Below are 14,252 nucleotides of genomic sequence, written 5' to 3'. Positions count from 1 at the left end.
ATAAAATGAACGGCAGAATTATTTAAAGTTCACTGGGCAGCAAAGAGTGTCACAGCTATAGGCAGTGCTTAATTTGTAAAACGAAACGATGCTGGAACGCAAGCAGCGTCACGGATACAGGAATCCACACGCAATGCAACGCTTAGGCACTCAAATGTGCAAATACTAAGTCAATTAATATAGCTGTATTATTTTTAAGTGTTTTACGTGATATTTATAAGACATGGAAATCCATTTCCACCAGAGAAATCCATTTCAATGGGAGAAAGCCCAGACGAGCAGTAAAGTGAGATGAGAATCGAGCCGAATCGCGTAGGAAAGCAGTTGGCATGACATCCAGCTTTTGACCATCTTTTGGTGTACTTCACTTTGTGAGGCAGGTCCTGTTTAAGTGATGACCTGATTGAGAACAGGTGTGGCTAGAGACAGTGAACTCAGGTGTGACAAACCACAGCTGGGTTTGAACAGAGCAGTCATGTTTTCACACAGGGCCATGCAGGGTTTCTTCTCCCTTAATGATGAACATCTTCACTTCAAAACTGTGTTTACCTCTGTTGTCTTTGACTAATATCTGAAATGGACTGTGTGACAAACATGCCAAAATAGAAAATTAGGAAGAGGGCAAACACTCAGCACAAGTGTAATACAGTATGAACATAAAAATAAAATTGTTTTCTCAATTAAACGGCCATCTCTTTAAATACTTTATATTTTACTAGTTTGATCAATATTTATGGCTACAGCAACAGACATAGAAATAACATGTCATAGAAGAGCTAAAAACAATGTATATTTTACTGACCTTGAAGTAGTAGGGGTGAATTTTAATATCATCATGCTAGTGTTAGCTTAAAAACTTTTAGTTGTTTTTGTTTTGTTTGTTTGTTTGCTGAATTTAGCTTCTCAGATAGTTCTAGCTTTTCTATGGGGTTTTTTCCACTTTGCATGGAGTATGTCACTGTAGGTCAACATGCTAGTGCTAGCCTAGAACACATGTGTCAAACTCAAGGCCCGCGGGCCACATGTGGCCCGCTACGTCATTTTATGTGGCCCTCTCCCCCCCACCACCGTTTTACAGCCCTATTGATTGACTTAAAATAGGTTTTGAGCACGAATTGACTACAAACTACATCTCCCATAATGCCTTCAGATTCTTACCAGCCAACATTACGGCTTCTCGCCACTAGAGTGCAGTAGAGCCACCTCAAGCTGATTATTAATTTTCCCAGCGAATAAAACTGAAACATCGACAAGCTAAAGAGCGAAGTCCCGTGATGTTTCAATCTTGGACTTTTACCGTCTACTGCCCCCTGATTTGATGCCACAGCTTCGACTCCATGCAGCTCGTGTTTTTTGTCCATGTTTGGAAGCACCTATCTGTGCGAACAGATGTTTTCAATAATGAATTTAAATAAGACCAAGACCAGATTGCGCATTACTGACGAAAACCTACACGCCATTTTGCGGATTTCCACAGAATAGAACTAAAACCGGACATGGACGAACTGACCAGGGGAAAACATTGGTAAGCACGAACAAACTAAATTTAAATAGAATGAATGTAAAACCAAAACTCAGTATACTGGAATATGAATATAGTTTATTGATTTTGCTTGTTTTGTGTTTATTTACACAACACAACACAGTGAGGATGTGTGAGTTGGTGACAGGGTGAAGAGGATCAGCTTTGTGTTCAAGGACAGGAAACATCACCTCATTGTTTTGTTCTTATGTGAAATACAAGTTCGTTGTGTAATAAATAACGAAAAAGTTTTGTGAATGAAGTTGAGAGTTAATATCAAAACTTGTTTTTATTCTTTGTCTGCTTATCTTTAACGCAGACAAAGAATAATTTTCCCAGGGAATAAAACTGAAACATCGACAAGCTAACGAGCTAAAGAGCGAAGTTTAGCTGAGCAGATTAAAAATACTGAGCATATTTTTAAACTGAGCAGTAATTTTACATACATGCAAATGTAATATTTAAAACTTGAATACATAAAATTAGTCATTTAACAATATGAGGTGTTGTTTAATTTATTTTTAACATTGTATTTTCATACATTTATGCTAGGGTTGCCCAAGTCTAGTTTTCCAGACCTATCACTCTGCAACTTTAGATGTTCTTTCTCTAACACACCTGGATCATAAACTCATTCATAGGCCTCTACAGAACTGAGTTGCTGCTAATGAGGGAAGTCAACTTTTTGTCTGGGGTATGTTTTAGCAGGGACGCATCTAAAAGTTGCAGTCTGGAGGGCTGCACTTGGGCATTCCTGATTTATACCGTCAATGTGGCCCGTTGAGGGTGGCCAATATGCTGAAGTGGCCCTTGGTGAAATTGAGTTTGACACCCCTGGCCTAGAAGCTATCATTAGTATAGCTAGCTTTTCTCATTTTACCTAATACACTGCTGTGACTGTACAGTTTAGCTGTGTGAGCACTGTTTTGCACCAATTTCTAATACTCTGTGTGAGATTTTTGCACTGCTTGAAAGTTTTTACACCTTTTAAGCAGTTTTTGTGTAGGCATTTTTTTTCTTACATTTCTGCATGTCTTCTGCAGTTGACTTCAATGCTTCAGCAATTGTCACCAAAAACATTCAGCTTACAGCGTTCACACTTCATTTTCATAACAAATGCTAATTTTTCTAGTCTTAATTGTTATTTTATTTAATTATCCTGAAGCTACAACTGAGATGTGACTCTGAACTTCGGACCTTGAGAAGCAACAAGTGCTACATGATACTAAATGACTAGGAGAGCCCCCTAGCGGATACCACGGGTATTAGAGAAGGTTCGCTCTTATGAGAAAAAAGGTAATTCTTCACCTTCTCTAGTGCATGAATTGGAATGAGGGAAAAAGGTATATGTCCTTAAAAAATGCAAAAGAATGTTGTAGATTTTAATTGCTGTCTCCTTGATTGTAGCAGGTAGTATTTTGTAAAAAATAGTCTGAACAGCTATCATGTGAATTAGTGTATTAAAGCCCAAAAGAATAATTTTGAGATGTGACTGAAGTCAATAGTTTTGACAGGTTATAATACAAAACATGTGATTTAAAATGTAAACAGGATGCTTTTTAAAATAAGACTGGTCTGGTTGTGGCCTACAGGGAACATTGATGTTATTATTAATATGATAAGTGAGGTCTGCTACCATTATAAGAATAGAGAAAGTTGACAATATGGTGGACTTAGACGTGTTGCACAATATATTAAAGACCTGAAGGCATTATTGTCTCAGATGTTATTCTGAACTTTGGGCCTTGAGAAGCAACAAGTGCCTTAAAGCAGTGGTCCCCAACCCCTGGGCCGCGGACCGGTACCTGCTAACAGAAAGACGTTAGCAGGATTCATTTGTAAAAAATGTTCTGACGCAGCTCAGAACAAAGATTTTGGAAAAGAGTCATTTGCTTCTTGTCAAAAGAGCACAGAGACAAGAGGAGGAGGAATGAGATGGGCAGGTCAGTCAGACACACTGAATGTATTGTGAAAAGGTTAGCATAGCAGAGGATGGTTTCGATCCATCGACCTCTGGGTTATGGGCCCAGCACGCTTCCGCTGCGCCACTCTGCTTTTACAACAAAGCCTGTGACCCGGCTTCGAACCGGGGTTGCTGCAGTCACAAAGCAGAGTACTAACCACTATACGATCCCAGCTTCATTTTTTTTTTTTTTCAAATTCTCTTTATTGTCTTTTACATTTCAAAAGAGACAGACAAATAAGTCACAAGTGCACAAAACACCTAACAAAACCAAAAGAAAACACATGAACAACTTAAACATTCAAGGTGACAAACATTAGTTGATTGCAGTGAGACATAGTACTTTAAGTTTGTTATCTCAGGGTGTATGTTGAGACTTAGTCCAAGCAATTTAATCTCAGTCCACAAGCTAGGTACAAGGTGATGGCATCGTCCTCCCTGGTTCTAGGCATCCCGACATCAGTGTTACAGCTTCGTACATTTTTCGAGCAAGTGAGTACATTTGGAATTAACACAAAGATAACAGATTTATAGCCACTATAAAAATAAAAACATAAGCAAAATTAGCTAGAGTACATTCAGTCAATCATCATTATGAGTATTTATATTTTCCAAGAATAGCAAAAACGTTTCCCATATATTTTTGAACACACAGTATTTACCCTTAATCATAAGGGTGAGTTTCTCCAAGGCAAGAGAGCTTGATAATGTAGACATCCACGTTTTTAATTGAGGTCTTGTTACAGATTTCCAGGACCTGGCTATACTATATTTAGCCTGCACCAAACAATAAATTATGGATTTTTGATCAAATTTGCTAATTTGAGTTTGAGTGGGAAAAATTCCTAAGACACACAACCTAGGACAGGGATTGAGTTTAGTACCGACGATAAGTGAAATTTTATCCAAAACTTCCTTCCAAACATTCTGAATCTCAGGACATTCCCAAAGGCAGTGAATCAAGTTGCCTTTATCTCCACATTTAGCACATGCATCCGGGATGTTGGAATTAAATTTATTTAGTAATGTTGGAGTAACATACTGTATGTTCTCATCAACCATTTGTAATTGAATTAACTTAAATTGAGTATTAATAGATTGTGTCTGTGCCTTCAGACAGGCTCTCTGCCATTCCTCTACTGATATATTACATTTCAAGTCTTCACACCAGGCCAGTCTTTTGTGTTGTGAGGATGTCTGGGAGCTGTCTTTGATGATGTTATAAAAACGGGATATTAGGCCCTTCTTCAAATGGCAATTTGTTGCCAAATCTTCTATAGAAGTAAGACAGGGTAATGTTAGAGACTTTTGAGTACCCAAGACAAAACTTCTGATTTGCATAAACTTAAAAAAAATGCTTAGTTGGAATGTCAAATTTTTGTTTCAAAACTCATCATAATCCCTTTATCAAATAAATCTGAAATTTTGCATAAGCCTTTAGCATACCATGTTTTAAAACCCATGTCTTTCCTACCTGGTTCAAATATCATATTGCCCCAGATTGGGGAGAATTGGAATAGTGTTAGTATTTCATTTTTGAATTTATGTACATCATACCATACTCAAATAGTGTTTTTAACATATGGGTTAAAAGTATTTTTTAATAACTTTTTGCATACAGATATGAATTTAGGGATAAGGGAGTGGTAATTACTGTATATTTTCTATATTCACCCATGACAGAAATGTTGCTGAAAACCAGCAGGATGCACTAGAAAGCTGAGCAGCAGAATAATACTGCTTGAAATTTGGCACACCTAGCCCTAATCTGTCATATGGAAGATATAATAATGATAAACGTAATCTGGCTTGTCTGTTGTTTTAAATGAAGTTATTTAGGATTGTTTGAATATTTGTAAAAAAAAAAAACACCATCGGGAGGATTAAGAGGGATAGCATGGAAAAGATATAGGAATTTGGGGACAACGTTTATTTTGAGAATATTTATACGGCCAATCATAGATATAGGCAAGGTAGAAAATCACGGCTTCTTACGTCAACGTCTCTTTCGTCAGCCACTCCTAACAAAGCTTACTGCTGAAGATTTGGCGAAAAGAGAAAAGGAGTCCTTCGAGCCGGAGTTGCACCAGCGACCTAAGGATGTCCACCTTTGTACACTACAGTCCTCCGCTCTACCAACTGAGCTATCGAAGGTCATGCAGCACGTTGGTAGGAAGCGGTCACATGCCGCTACAAAGCTAACTTAGCCAGCACATGCGTCTCCTCTCTTCAGAGTTTGCTGAGCCTCGTTGGCGCAGTAGGCAGCGCGTCAGTCTCATAATCTGAAGGTCGTGAGTTCAACCCTCACACGGGGCATGTCTTTTGCTTAACCCAATTAATTGTCCGTACGCTCCGACCAGTCAGTCGTGGTCCGACACGATGAAAAAGAGATCATTGTCGTGAGATGGGCTAGTGGCGCAATGGATAACGCGTCTGACTACGGATCAGAAGAGTGTAGGTTCGACTCCTGGCTAGCTGGAGAAACATTTATTCTGTCGCCCACACCCGCGGGGTGCCCGTGCGGAGTCCTCGGGTTCATCTCCGTCGCAAACCCTCTAGAGGAGGGCCCCTTGAGGCCACCTCTTTATTCCCCAAGGGTGAAGCAAACAATGGAGGAGCAGAGGTTGGAGTAATAGTCATCATTTATGTGACTCAGATCATTAGAACAGCCCAGACAAATCTTAGCAGGATTTATTGGTAAAAAATGTTCTGACGCAGCTCAGAACAAAGATTTTGGAAAAGACGCGTTTGCTTCTTGACAAAAGAGCACAGAGGCAAGAGGAGGAGGAATGAGATGGGCAGGTCAATCAGACACATTGAATGTATTGTGAAAAGGTTAGCATAGCAGAGGATGGTTTCGATCCATCGACCTCTGGGTTATGGGCCCAGCACGCTTCCGCTGCGCCACTCTGCTTTCACTACGAATGCCGTGACCCGGCTTCGAACCGGGGTTGCTGCGGCCACAACGCAGAGTACTAACCACTATACGATCACGGCTTCTTACGTCAACGTCTCTTTCGTCAACGTCTCTTTCGTCAGCCACTCCTAACAAAGCTTACTGCTGAAGATTTGGCGAAAAGAGAAAAGGAGTCCTTCGAGCCGGAGTTGAACCAGCGACCTAAGGATGTCCACCTTTGTACACTACAGTCCTCCGCTCTACCAACTGAGCTATCGAAGGTCATGCAACACGTTGGTAGGAAGCGGTCACATGCCGCTACAAAGCTAACTTAGCCAGCACATGCGTCTCCTCTCTTCAGAGTTTGCTGAGCCTCGTTGGCGCAGTAGGCAGCGCGTCAGTCTCATAATCTGAAGGTCGTGAGTTCAACCCTCACACGGGGCATGTCTTTTGCTTAACCCAATTAATTGTCCGTACGCTCCGACCAGTCAGTCGTGGTCCGACACGATGAAAAAGACGTCATTGTCGTGAGATGGGCTAGTGGCGCAATGGATAACGCGTCTGACTACGGATCAGAAGAGTCTAGGTTCGACTCCTGGCTAGCTCGAGAAACATTTATTCTGTCGCCCACACCCGCGGGGTGCCCGTGCGGAGTCCTCGGGTTCATCTCCGTCGCAAACCCTCTAGAGGAGGGCCCCTTGAGGCCACCTCTTTATTCCCCAAGGGTGAAGCGAACAATGGAGGAGCAGAGGTTGGAGTAATAGTCATCATTTATGTGACTCAGATCATTAGAACAGCCCAGACAAATCTTAGCAGGATTTATTGGTAAAAAATGTTCTGACGCAGCTCAGAACAAAGATTTTGGAAAAGACGCGTTTGCTTCTTGACAAAAGAGCACAGAGGCAAGAGGAGGAGGAATGAGATGGGCAGGTCAATCAGACACATTGAATGTATTGTGAAAAGGTTAGCATAGCAGAGGATGGTTTCGATCCATCGACCTCTGGGTTATGGGCCCAGCACGCTTCCGCTGCGCCACTCTGCTTTCACTACGAATGCCGTGACCCGGATTCGAACCGGGGTTGCTGCGGCCACAACGCAGAGTACTAACCACTATACGATCACGGCTTCTTACGTCAACGTCTCTTTCGTCAGCCACTCCTAACAAAGCTTGCTGCTGAAGATTTGGCGAAAAGAGAAAAGGAGTCCTTCGAGCCGGAGTTGAACCAGCGACCTAAGGATGTCCACCTTTGTACACTACAGTCCTCCGCTCTACCAACTGAGCTATCGAAGGTCATGCAACACGTTGGTAGGAAGCGGTCACATGCCGCTACAAAGCTAACTTAGCCAGCACATGCGTCTCCTCTCTTCAGAGTTTGCTGAGCCTCGTTGGCGCAGTAGGCAGCGCGTCAGTCTCATAATCTGAAGGTCGTGAGTTCAACCCTCACACGGGGCATGTCTTTTGCTTAACCCAATTAATTGTCCGTACGCTCCGACCAGTCAGTCGTGGTCCGACACGATGAAAAAGACGTCATTGTCGTGAGATGGGCTAGTGGCGCAATGGATAACGCGTCTGACTACGGATCAGAAGAGTCTAGGTTCGACTCCTGGCTAGCTCGAGAAACATTTATTCTGTCGCCCACACCCGCGGGGTGCCCGTGCGGAGTCCTCGGGTTCATCTCCGTCGCAAACCCTCTAGAGGAGGGCCCCTTGAGGCCACCTCTTTATTCCCCAAGGGTGAAGCGAACAATGGAGGAGCAGAGGTTGGAGTAATAGTCATCATTTATGTGACTCAGATCATTAGAACAGCCCAGACAAATCTTAGCAGGATTTATTGGTAAAAAATGTTCTGACGCAGCTCAGAACAAAGATTTTGGAAAAGACGCGTTTGCTTCTTGACAAAAGAGCACAGAGGCAAGAGGAGGAGGAATGAGATGGGCAGGTCAATCAGACACATTGAATGTATTGTGAAAAGGTTAGCATAGCAGAGGATGGTTTCGATCCATCGACCTCTGGGTTATGGGCCCAGCACGCTTCCGCTGCGCCACTCTGCTTTCACTACGAATGCCGTGACCCGGATTCGAACCGGGGTTGCTGCGGCCACAACGCAGAGTACTAACCACTATACGATCACGGCTTCTTACGTCAACGTCTCTTTCGTCAGCCACTCCTAACAAAGCTTGCTGCTGAAGATTTGGCGAAAAGAGAAAAGGAGTCCTTCGAGCCGGAGTTGAACCAGCGACCTAAGGATGTCCACCTTTGTACACTACAGTCCTCCGCTCTACCAACTGAGCTATCGAAGGTCATGCAACACGTTGGTAGGAAGCGGTCACATGCCGCTACAAAGCTAACTTAGCCAGCACATGCGTCTCCTCTCTTCAGAGTTTGCTGAGCCTCGTTGGCGCAGTAGGCAGCGCGTCAGTCTCATAATCTGAAGGTCGTGAGTTCAACCCTCACACGGGGCATGTCTTTTGCTTAACCCAATTAATTGTCCGTACGCTCCGACCAGTCAGTCGTGGTCCGACACGATGAAAAAGACGTCATTGTCGTGAGATGGGCTAGTGGCGCAATGGATAACGCGTCTGACTACGGATCAGAAGAGTCTAGGTTCGACTCCTGGCTAGCTCGAGAAACATTTATTCTGTCGCCCACACCCGCGGGGTGCCCGTGCGGAGTCCTCGGGTTCATCTCCGTCGCAAACCCTCTAGAGGAGGGCCCCTTGAGGCCACCTCTTTATTCCCCAAGGGTGAAGCGAACAATGGAGGAGCAGAGGTTGGAGTAATAGTCATCATTTATGTGACTCAGATCATTAGAACAGCCCAGACAAATCTTAGCAGGATTTATTGGTAAAAAATGTTCTGACGCAGCTCAGAACAAAGATTTTGGAAAAGACGCGTTTGCTTCTTGACAAAAGAGCACAGAGGCAAGAGGAGGAGGAATGAGATGGGCAGGTCAATCAGACACATTGAATGTATTGTGAAAAGGTTAGCATAGCAGAGGATGGTTTCGATCCATCGACCTCTGGGTTATGGGCCCAGCACGCTTCCGCTGCGCCACTCTGCTTTCACTACGAATGCCGTGACCCGGATTCGAACCGGGGTTGCTGCGGCCACAACGCAGAGTACTAACCACTATACGATCACGGCTTCTTACGTCAACGTCTCTTTCGTCAGCCACTCCTAACAAAGCTTGCTGCTGAAGATTTGGCGAAAAGAGAAAAGGAGTCCTTCGAGCCGGAGTTGAACCAGCGACCTAAGGATGTCCACCTTTGTACACTACAGTCCTCCGCTCTACCAACTGAGCTATCGAAGGTCATGCAACACGTTGGTAGGAAGCGGTCACATGCCGCTACAAAGCTAACTTAGCCAGCACATGCGTCTCCTCTCTTCAGAGTTTGCTGAGCCTCGTTGGCGCAGTAGGCAGCGCGTCAGTCTCATAATCTGAAGGTCGTGAGTTCAACCCTCACACGGGGCATGTCTTTTGCTTAACCCAATTAATTGTCCGTACGCTCCGACCAGTCAGTCGTGGTCCGACACGATGAAAAAGACGTCATTGTCGTGAGATGGGCTAGTGGCGCAATGGATAACGCGTCTGACTACGGATCAGAAGAGTCTAGGTTCGACTCCTGGCTAGCTCGAGAAACATTTATTCTGTCGCCCACACCCGCGGGGTGCCCGTGCGGAGTCCTCGGGTTCATCTCCGTCGCAAACCCTCTAGAGGAGGGCCCCTTGAGGCCACCTCTTTATTCCCCAAGGGTGAAGCGAACAATGGAGGAGCAGAGGTTGGAGTAATAGTCATCATTTATGTGACTCAGATCATTAGAACAGCCCAGACAAATCTTAGCAGGATTTATTGGTAAAAAATGTTCTGACGCAGCTCAGAACAAAGATTTTGGAAAAGACGCGTTTGCTTCTTGACAAAAGAGCACAGAGGCAAGAGGAGGAGGAATGAGATGGGCAGGTCAATCAGACACATTGAATGTATTGTGAAAAGGTTAGCATAGCAGAGGATGGTTTCGATCCATCGACCTCTGGGTTATGGGCCCAGCACGCTTCCGCTGCGCCACTCTGCTTTCACTACGAATGCCGTGACCCGGATTCGAACCGGGGTTGCTGCGGCCACAACGCAGAGTACTAACCACTATACGATCACGGCTTCTTACGTCAACGTCTCTTTCGTCAGCCACTCCTAACAAAGCTTGCTGCTGAAGATTTGGCGAAAAGAGAAAAGGAGTCCTTCGAGCCGGAGTTGAACCAGCGACCTAAGGATGTCCACCTTTGTACACTACAGTCCTCCGCTCTACCAACTGAGCTATCGAAGGTCATGCAACACGTTGGTAGGAAGCGGTCACATGCCGCTACAAAGCTAACTTAGCCAGCACATGCGTCTCCTCTCTTCAGAGTTTGCTGAGCCTCGTTGGCGCAGTAGGCAGCGCGTCAGTCTCATAATCTGAAGGTCGTGAGTTCAACCCTCACACGGGGCATGTCTTTTGCTTAACCCAATTAATTGTCCGTACGCTCCGACCAGTCAGTCGTGGTCCGACACGATGAAAAAGACGTCATTGTCGTGAGATGGGCTAGTGGCGCAATGGATAACGCGTCTGACTACGGATCAGAAGAGTCTAGGTTCGACTCCTGGCTAGCTCGAGAAACATTTATTCTGTCGCCCACACCCGCGGGGTGCCCGTGCGGAGTCCTCGGGTTCATCTCCGTCGCAAACCCTCTAGAGGAGGGCCCCTTGAGGCCACCTCTTTATTCCCCAAGGGTGAAGCGAACAATGGAGGAGCAGAGGTTGGAGTAATAGTCATCATTTATGTGACTCAGATCATTAGAACAGCCCAGACAAATCTTAGCAGGATTTATTGGTAAAAAATGTTCTGACGCAGCTCAGAACAAAGATTTTGGAAAAGACGCGTTTGCTTCTTGACAAAAGAGCACAGAGGCAAGAGGAGGAGGAATGAGATGGGCAGGTCAATCAGACACATTGAATGTATTGTGAAAAGGTTAGCATAGCAGAGGATGGTTTCGATCCATCGACCTCTGGGTTATGGGCCCAGCACGCTTCCGCTGCGCCACTCTGCTTTCACTACGAATGCCGTGACCCGGATTCGAACCGGGGTTGCTGCGGCCACAACGCAGAGTACTAACCACTATACGATCACGGCTTCTTACGTCAACGTCTCTTTCGTCAGCCACTCCTAACAAAGCTTGCTGCTGAAGATTTGGCGAAAAGAGAAAAGGAGTCCTTCGAGCCGGAGTTGAACCAGCGACCTAAGGATGTCCACCTTTGTACACTACAGTCCTCCGCTCTACCAACTGAGCTATCGAAGGTCATGCAACACGTTGGTAGGAAGCGGTCACATGCCGCTACAAAGCTAACTTAGCCAGCACATGCGTCTCCTCTCTTCAGAGTTTGCTGAGCCTCGTTGGCGCAGTAGGCAGCGCGTCAGTCTCATAATCTGAAGGTCGTGAGTTCAACCCTCACACGGGGCATGTCTTTTGCTTAACCCAATTAATTGTCCGTACGCTCCGACCAGTCAGTCGTGGTCCGACACGATGAAAAAGACGTCATTGTCGTGAGATGGGCTAGTGGCGCAATGGATAACGCGTCTGACTACGGATCAGAAGAGTCTAGGTTCGACTCCTGGCTAGCTCGAGAAACATTTATTCTGTCGCCCACACCCGCGGGGTGCCCGTGCGGAGTCCTCGGGTTCATCTCCGTCGCAAACCCTCTAGAGGAGGGCCCCTTGAGGCCACCTCTTTATTCCCCAAGGGTGAAGCGAACAATGGAGGAGCAGAGGTTGGAGTAATAGTCATCATTTATGTGACTCAGATCATTAGAACAGCCCAGACAAATCTTAGCAGGATTTATTGGTAAAAAATGTTCTGACGCAGCTCAGAACAAAGATTTTGGAAAAGACGCGTTTGCTTCTTGACAAAAGAGCACAGAGGCAAGAGGAGGAGGAATGAGATGGGCAGGTCAATCAGACACATTGAATGTATTGTGAAAAGGTTAGCATAGCAGAGGATGGTTTCGATCCATCGACCTCTGGGTTATGGGCCCAGCACGCTTCCGCTGCGCCACTCTGCTTTCACTACGAATGCCGTGACCCGGATTCGAACCGGGGTTGCTGCGGCCACAACGCAGAGTACTAACCACTATACGATCACGGCTTCTTACGTCAACGTCTCTTTCGTCAGCCACTCCTAACAAAGCTTGCTGCTGAAGATTTGGCGAAAAGAGAAAAGGAGTCCTTCGAGCCGGAGTTGAACCAGCGACCTAAGGATGTCCACCTTTGTACACTACAGTCCTCCGCTCTACCAACTGAGCTATCGAAGGTCATGCAACACGTTGGTAGGAAGCGGTCACATGCCGCTACAAAGCTAACTTAGCCAGCACATGCGTCTCCTCTCTTCAGAGTTTGCTGAGCCTCGTTGGCGCAGTAGGCAGCGCGTCAGTCTCATAATCTGAAGGTCGTGAGTTCAACCCTCACACGGGGCATGTCTTTTGCTTAACCCAATTAATTGTCCGTACGCTCCGACCAGTCAGTCGTGGTCCGACACGATGAAAAAGACGTCATTGTCGTGAGATGGGCTAGTGGCGCAATGGATAACGCGTCTGACTACGGATCAGAAGAGTCTAGGTTCGACTCCTGGCTAGCTCGAGAAACATTTATTCTGTCGCCCACACCCGCGGGGTGCCCGTGCGGAGTCCTCGGGTTCATCTCCGTCGCAAACCCTCTAGAGGAGGGCCCCTTGAGGCCACCTCTTTATTCCCCAAGGGTGAAGCGAACAATGGAGGAGCAGAGGTTGGAGTAATAGTCATCATTTATGTGACTCAGATCATTAGAACAGCCCAGACAAATCTTAGCAGGATTTATTGGTAAAAAATGTTCTGACGCAGCTCAGAACAAAGATTTTGGAAAAGACGCGTTTGCTTCTTGACAAAAGAGCACAGAGGCAAGAGGAGGAGGAATGAGATGGGCAGGTCAATCAGACACATTGAATGTATTGTGAAAAGGTTAGCATAGCAGAGGATGGTTTCGATCCATCGACCTCTGGGTTATGGGCCCAGCACGCTTCCGCTGCGCCACTCTGCTTTCACTACGAATGCCGTGACCCGGATTCGAACCGGGGTTGCTGCGGCCACAACGCAGAGTACTAACCACTATACGATCACGGCTTCTTACGTCAACGTCTCTTTCGTCAGCCACTCCTAACAAAGCTTGCTGCTGAAGATTTGGCGAAAAGAGAAAAGGAGTCCTTCGAGCCGGAGTTGAACCAGCGACCTAAGGATGTCCACCTTTGTACACTACAGTCCTCCGCTCTACCAACTGAGCTATCGAAGGTCATGCAACACGTTGGTAGGAAGCGGTCACATGCCGCTACAAAGCTAACTTAGCCAGCACATGCGTCTCCTCTCTTCAGAGTTTGCTGAGCCTCGTTGGCGCAGTAGGCAGCGCGTCAGTCTCATAATCTGAAGGTCGTGAGTTCAACCCTCACACGGGGCATGTCTTTTGCTTAACCCAATTAATTGTCCGTACGCTCCGACCAGTCAGTCGTGGTCCGACACGATGAAAAAGACGTCATTGTCGTGAGATGGGCTAGTGGCGCAATGGATAACGCGTCTGACTACGGATCAGAAGAGTCTAGGTTCGACTCCTGGCTAGCTCGAGAAACATTTATTCTGTCGCCCACACCCGCGGGGTGCCCGTGCGGAGTCCTCGGGTTCATCTCCGTCGCAAACCCTCTAGAGGAGGGCCCCTTGAGGCCACCTCTTTATTCCCCAAGGGTGAAGCGAACAATGGAGGAGCAGAGGTTGGAGTAATAGTCATCATTTATGTGACTCAGATCATTAGAACAGCCCAGACAAAT

At 45.9% G+C, this 14,252-nt stretch overlaps 43 non-coding genes across 43 annotated transcripts; 17 read left to right on the top strand and 26 right to left on the bottom strand.

Annotated features, from left to right (window-relative positions):
- Positions 1 to 3,505: 3,505 nt before the first annotated feature.
- On the bottom strand, positions 3,506 to 3,577 carry trnam-cau. Its single transcript has one exon. It is a non-coding gene; the product is annotated as a tRNA-Met (tRNA).
- Positions 3,578 to 5,551: 1,974 nt separating this feature from the next.
- trnay-gua lies at positions 5,552 to 5,639 on the bottom strand. The gene is given in 2 exon segments: positions 5,552 to 5,587; positions 5,603 to 5,639. It is a non-coding gene; the product is annotated as a tRNA-Tyr (tRNA).
- Positions 5,640 to 5,728: 89 nt separating this feature from the next.
- Positions 5,729 to 5,801, top strand: trnam-cau. The gene has a single exon. It is a non-coding gene; the product is annotated as a tRNA-Met (tRNA).
- A 526-nt stretch (positions 5,802 to 6,327) lies between these two features.
- Positions 6,328 to 6,399, bottom strand: trnam-cau. Its single transcript has one exon. It is a non-coding gene; the product is annotated as a tRNA-Met (tRNA).
- Positions 6,400 to 6,410: 11 nt separating this feature from the next.
- Positions 6,411 to 6,482, bottom strand: trnah-gug. Its single transcript has one exon. It is a non-coding gene; the product is annotated as a tRNA-His (tRNA).
- A 93-nt stretch (positions 6,483 to 6,575) lies between these two features.
- On the bottom strand, positions 6,576 to 6,663 carry trnay-gua. Its single transcript is given in 2 exon segments — positions 6,576 to 6,611; positions 6,627 to 6,663. It is a non-coding gene; the product is annotated as a tRNA-Tyr (tRNA).
- Positions 6,664 to 6,752: 89 nt separating this feature from the next.
- Positions 6,753 to 6,825, top strand: trnam-cau. The gene has a single exon. It is a non-coding gene; the product is annotated as a tRNA-Met (tRNA).
- A 90-nt stretch (positions 6,826 to 6,915) lies between these two features.
- Positions 6,916 to 6,988, top strand: trnar-acg. The gene has a single exon. It is a non-coding gene; the product is annotated as a tRNA-Arg (tRNA).
- Positions 6,989 to 7,351: 363 nt separating this feature from the next.
- trnam-cau lies at positions 7,352 to 7,423 on the bottom strand. The gene has a single exon. It is a non-coding gene; the product is annotated as a tRNA-Met (tRNA).
- An 11-nt stretch (positions 7,424 to 7,434) lies between these two features.
- Positions 7,435 to 7,506, bottom strand: trnah-gug. Its single transcript has one exon. It is a non-coding gene; the product is annotated as a tRNA-His (tRNA).
- Positions 7,507 to 7,584: 78 nt separating this feature from the next.
- Positions 7,585 to 7,672, bottom strand: trnay-gua. The gene is given in 2 exon segments: positions 7,585 to 7,620; positions 7,636 to 7,672. It is a non-coding gene; the product is annotated as a tRNA-Tyr (tRNA).
- Positions 7,673 to 7,761: 89 nt separating this feature from the next.
- Positions 7,762 to 7,834, top strand: trnam-cau. Its single transcript has one exon. It is a non-coding gene; the product is annotated as a tRNA-Met (tRNA).
- A 90-nt stretch (positions 7,835 to 7,924) lies between these two features.
- On the top strand, positions 7,925 to 7,997 carry trnar-acg. The gene has a single exon. It is a non-coding gene; the product is annotated as a tRNA-Arg (tRNA).
- Positions 7,998 to 8,360: 363 nt separating this feature from the next.
- Positions 8,361 to 8,432, bottom strand: trnam-cau. The gene has a single exon. It is a non-coding gene; the product is annotated as a tRNA-Met (tRNA).
- Positions 8,433 to 8,443: 11 nt separating this feature from the next.
- On the bottom strand, positions 8,444 to 8,515 carry trnah-gug. Its single transcript has one exon. It is a non-coding gene; the product is annotated as a tRNA-His (tRNA).
- A 78-nt stretch (positions 8,516 to 8,593) lies between these two features.
- On the bottom strand, positions 8,594 to 8,681 carry trnay-gua. The gene is given in 2 exon segments: positions 8,594 to 8,629; positions 8,645 to 8,681. It is a non-coding gene; the product is annotated as a tRNA-Tyr (tRNA).
- Positions 8,682 to 8,770: 89 nt separating this feature from the next.
- trnam-cau lies at positions 8,771 to 8,843 on the top strand. The gene has a single exon. It is a non-coding gene; the product is annotated as a tRNA-Met (tRNA).
- Positions 8,844 to 8,933: 90 nt separating this feature from the next.
- Positions 8,934 to 9,006, top strand: trnar-acg. Its single transcript has one exon. It is a non-coding gene; the product is annotated as a tRNA-Arg (tRNA).
- A 363-nt stretch (positions 9,007 to 9,369) lies between these two features.
- On the bottom strand, positions 9,370 to 9,441 carry trnam-cau. Its single transcript has one exon. It is a non-coding gene; the product is annotated as a tRNA-Met (tRNA).
- Positions 9,442 to 9,452: 11 nt separating this feature from the next.
- trnah-gug lies at positions 9,453 to 9,524 on the bottom strand. Its single transcript has one exon. It is a non-coding gene; the product is annotated as a tRNA-His (tRNA).
- Positions 9,525 to 9,602: 78 nt separating this feature from the next.
- trnay-gua lies at positions 9,603 to 9,690 on the bottom strand. Its single transcript is given in 2 exon segments — positions 9,603 to 9,638; positions 9,654 to 9,690. It is a non-coding gene; the product is annotated as a tRNA-Tyr (tRNA).
- Positions 9,691 to 9,779: 89 nt separating this feature from the next.
- trnam-cau lies at positions 9,780 to 9,852 on the top strand. The gene has a single exon. It is a non-coding gene; the product is annotated as a tRNA-Met (tRNA).
- Positions 9,853 to 9,942: 90 nt separating this feature from the next.
- On the top strand, positions 9,943 to 10,015 carry trnar-acg. Its single transcript has one exon. It is a non-coding gene; the product is annotated as a tRNA-Arg (tRNA).
- A 363-nt stretch (positions 10,016 to 10,378) lies between these two features.
- trnam-cau lies at positions 10,379 to 10,450 on the bottom strand. The gene has a single exon. It is a non-coding gene; the product is annotated as a tRNA-Met (tRNA).
- An 11-nt stretch (positions 10,451 to 10,461) lies between these two features.
- trnah-gug lies at positions 10,462 to 10,533 on the bottom strand. Its single transcript has one exon. It is a non-coding gene; the product is annotated as a tRNA-His (tRNA).
- Positions 10,534 to 10,611: 78 nt separating this feature from the next.
- On the bottom strand, positions 10,612 to 10,699 carry trnay-gua. The gene is given in 2 exon segments: positions 10,612 to 10,647; positions 10,663 to 10,699. It is a non-coding gene; the product is annotated as a tRNA-Tyr (tRNA).
- An 89-nt stretch (positions 10,700 to 10,788) lies between these two features.
- Positions 10,789 to 10,861, top strand: trnam-cau. The gene has a single exon. It is a non-coding gene; the product is annotated as a tRNA-Met (tRNA).
- A 90-nt stretch (positions 10,862 to 10,951) lies between these two features.
- Positions 10,952 to 11,024, top strand: trnar-acg. Its single transcript has one exon. It is a non-coding gene; the product is annotated as a tRNA-Arg (tRNA).
- Positions 11,025 to 11,387: 363 nt separating this feature from the next.
- Positions 11,388 to 11,459, bottom strand: trnam-cau. The gene has a single exon. It is a non-coding gene; the product is annotated as a tRNA-Met (tRNA).
- An 11-nt stretch (positions 11,460 to 11,470) lies between these two features.
- Positions 11,471 to 11,542, bottom strand: trnah-gug. Its single transcript has one exon. It is a non-coding gene; the product is annotated as a tRNA-His (tRNA).
- A 78-nt stretch (positions 11,543 to 11,620) lies between these two features.
- Positions 11,621 to 11,708, bottom strand: trnay-gua. Its single transcript is given in 2 exon segments — positions 11,621 to 11,656; positions 11,672 to 11,708. It is a non-coding gene; the product is annotated as a tRNA-Tyr (tRNA).
- Positions 11,709 to 11,797: 89 nt separating this feature from the next.
- Positions 11,798 to 11,870, top strand: trnam-cau. Its single transcript has one exon. It is a non-coding gene; the product is annotated as a tRNA-Met (tRNA).
- Positions 11,871 to 11,960: 90 nt separating this feature from the next.
- trnar-acg lies at positions 11,961 to 12,033 on the top strand. The gene has a single exon. It is a non-coding gene; the product is annotated as a tRNA-Arg (tRNA).
- A 363-nt stretch (positions 12,034 to 12,396) lies between these two features.
- trnam-cau lies at positions 12,397 to 12,468 on the bottom strand. The gene has a single exon. It is a non-coding gene; the product is annotated as a tRNA-Met (tRNA).
- An 11-nt stretch (positions 12,469 to 12,479) lies between these two features.
- Positions 12,480 to 12,551, bottom strand: trnah-gug. Its single transcript has one exon. It is a non-coding gene; the product is annotated as a tRNA-His (tRNA).
- A 78-nt stretch (positions 12,552 to 12,629) lies between these two features.
- On the bottom strand, positions 12,630 to 12,717 carry trnay-gua. The gene is given in 2 exon segments: positions 12,630 to 12,665; positions 12,681 to 12,717. It is a non-coding gene; the product is annotated as a tRNA-Tyr (tRNA).
- Positions 12,718 to 12,806: 89 nt separating this feature from the next.
- trnam-cau lies at positions 12,807 to 12,879 on the top strand. The gene has a single exon. It is a non-coding gene; the product is annotated as a tRNA-Met (tRNA).
- A 90-nt stretch (positions 12,880 to 12,969) lies between these two features.
- trnar-acg lies at positions 12,970 to 13,042 on the top strand. The gene has a single exon. It is a non-coding gene; the product is annotated as a tRNA-Arg (tRNA).
- Positions 13,043 to 13,405: 363 nt separating this feature from the next.
- On the bottom strand, positions 13,406 to 13,477 carry trnam-cau. Its single transcript has one exon. It is a non-coding gene; the product is annotated as a tRNA-Met (tRNA).
- Positions 13,478 to 13,488: 11 nt separating this feature from the next.
- trnah-gug lies at positions 13,489 to 13,560 on the bottom strand. The gene has a single exon. It is a non-coding gene; the product is annotated as a tRNA-His (tRNA).
- Positions 13,561 to 13,638: 78 nt separating this feature from the next.
- On the bottom strand, positions 13,639 to 13,726 carry trnay-gua. Its single transcript is given in 2 exon segments — positions 13,639 to 13,674; positions 13,690 to 13,726. It is a non-coding gene; the product is annotated as a tRNA-Tyr (tRNA).
- An 89-nt stretch (positions 13,727 to 13,815) lies between these two features.
- On the top strand, positions 13,816 to 13,888 carry trnam-cau. Its single transcript has one exon. It is a non-coding gene; the product is annotated as a tRNA-Met (tRNA).
- A 90-nt stretch (positions 13,889 to 13,978) lies between these two features.
- Positions 13,979 to 14,051, top strand: trnar-acg. The gene has a single exon. It is a non-coding gene; the product is annotated as a tRNA-Arg (tRNA).
- The last annotated feature ends 201 nt before the right edge of the window (positions 14,052 to 14,252 follow it).

The sequence above is a fragment of the Xiphophorus maculatus genome, chromosome 2 (genome assembly GCF_002775205.1).
Source record: "Xiphophorus maculatus strain JP 163 A chromosome 2, X_maculatus-5.0-male, whole genome shotgun sequence".
NCBI lineage: Eukaryota > Metazoa > Chordata > Actinopteri > Cyprinodontiformes > Poeciliidae > Xiphophorus > Xiphophorus maculatus.
This window is presented reverse-complemented; position numbering and strand designations above follow the sequence as displayed.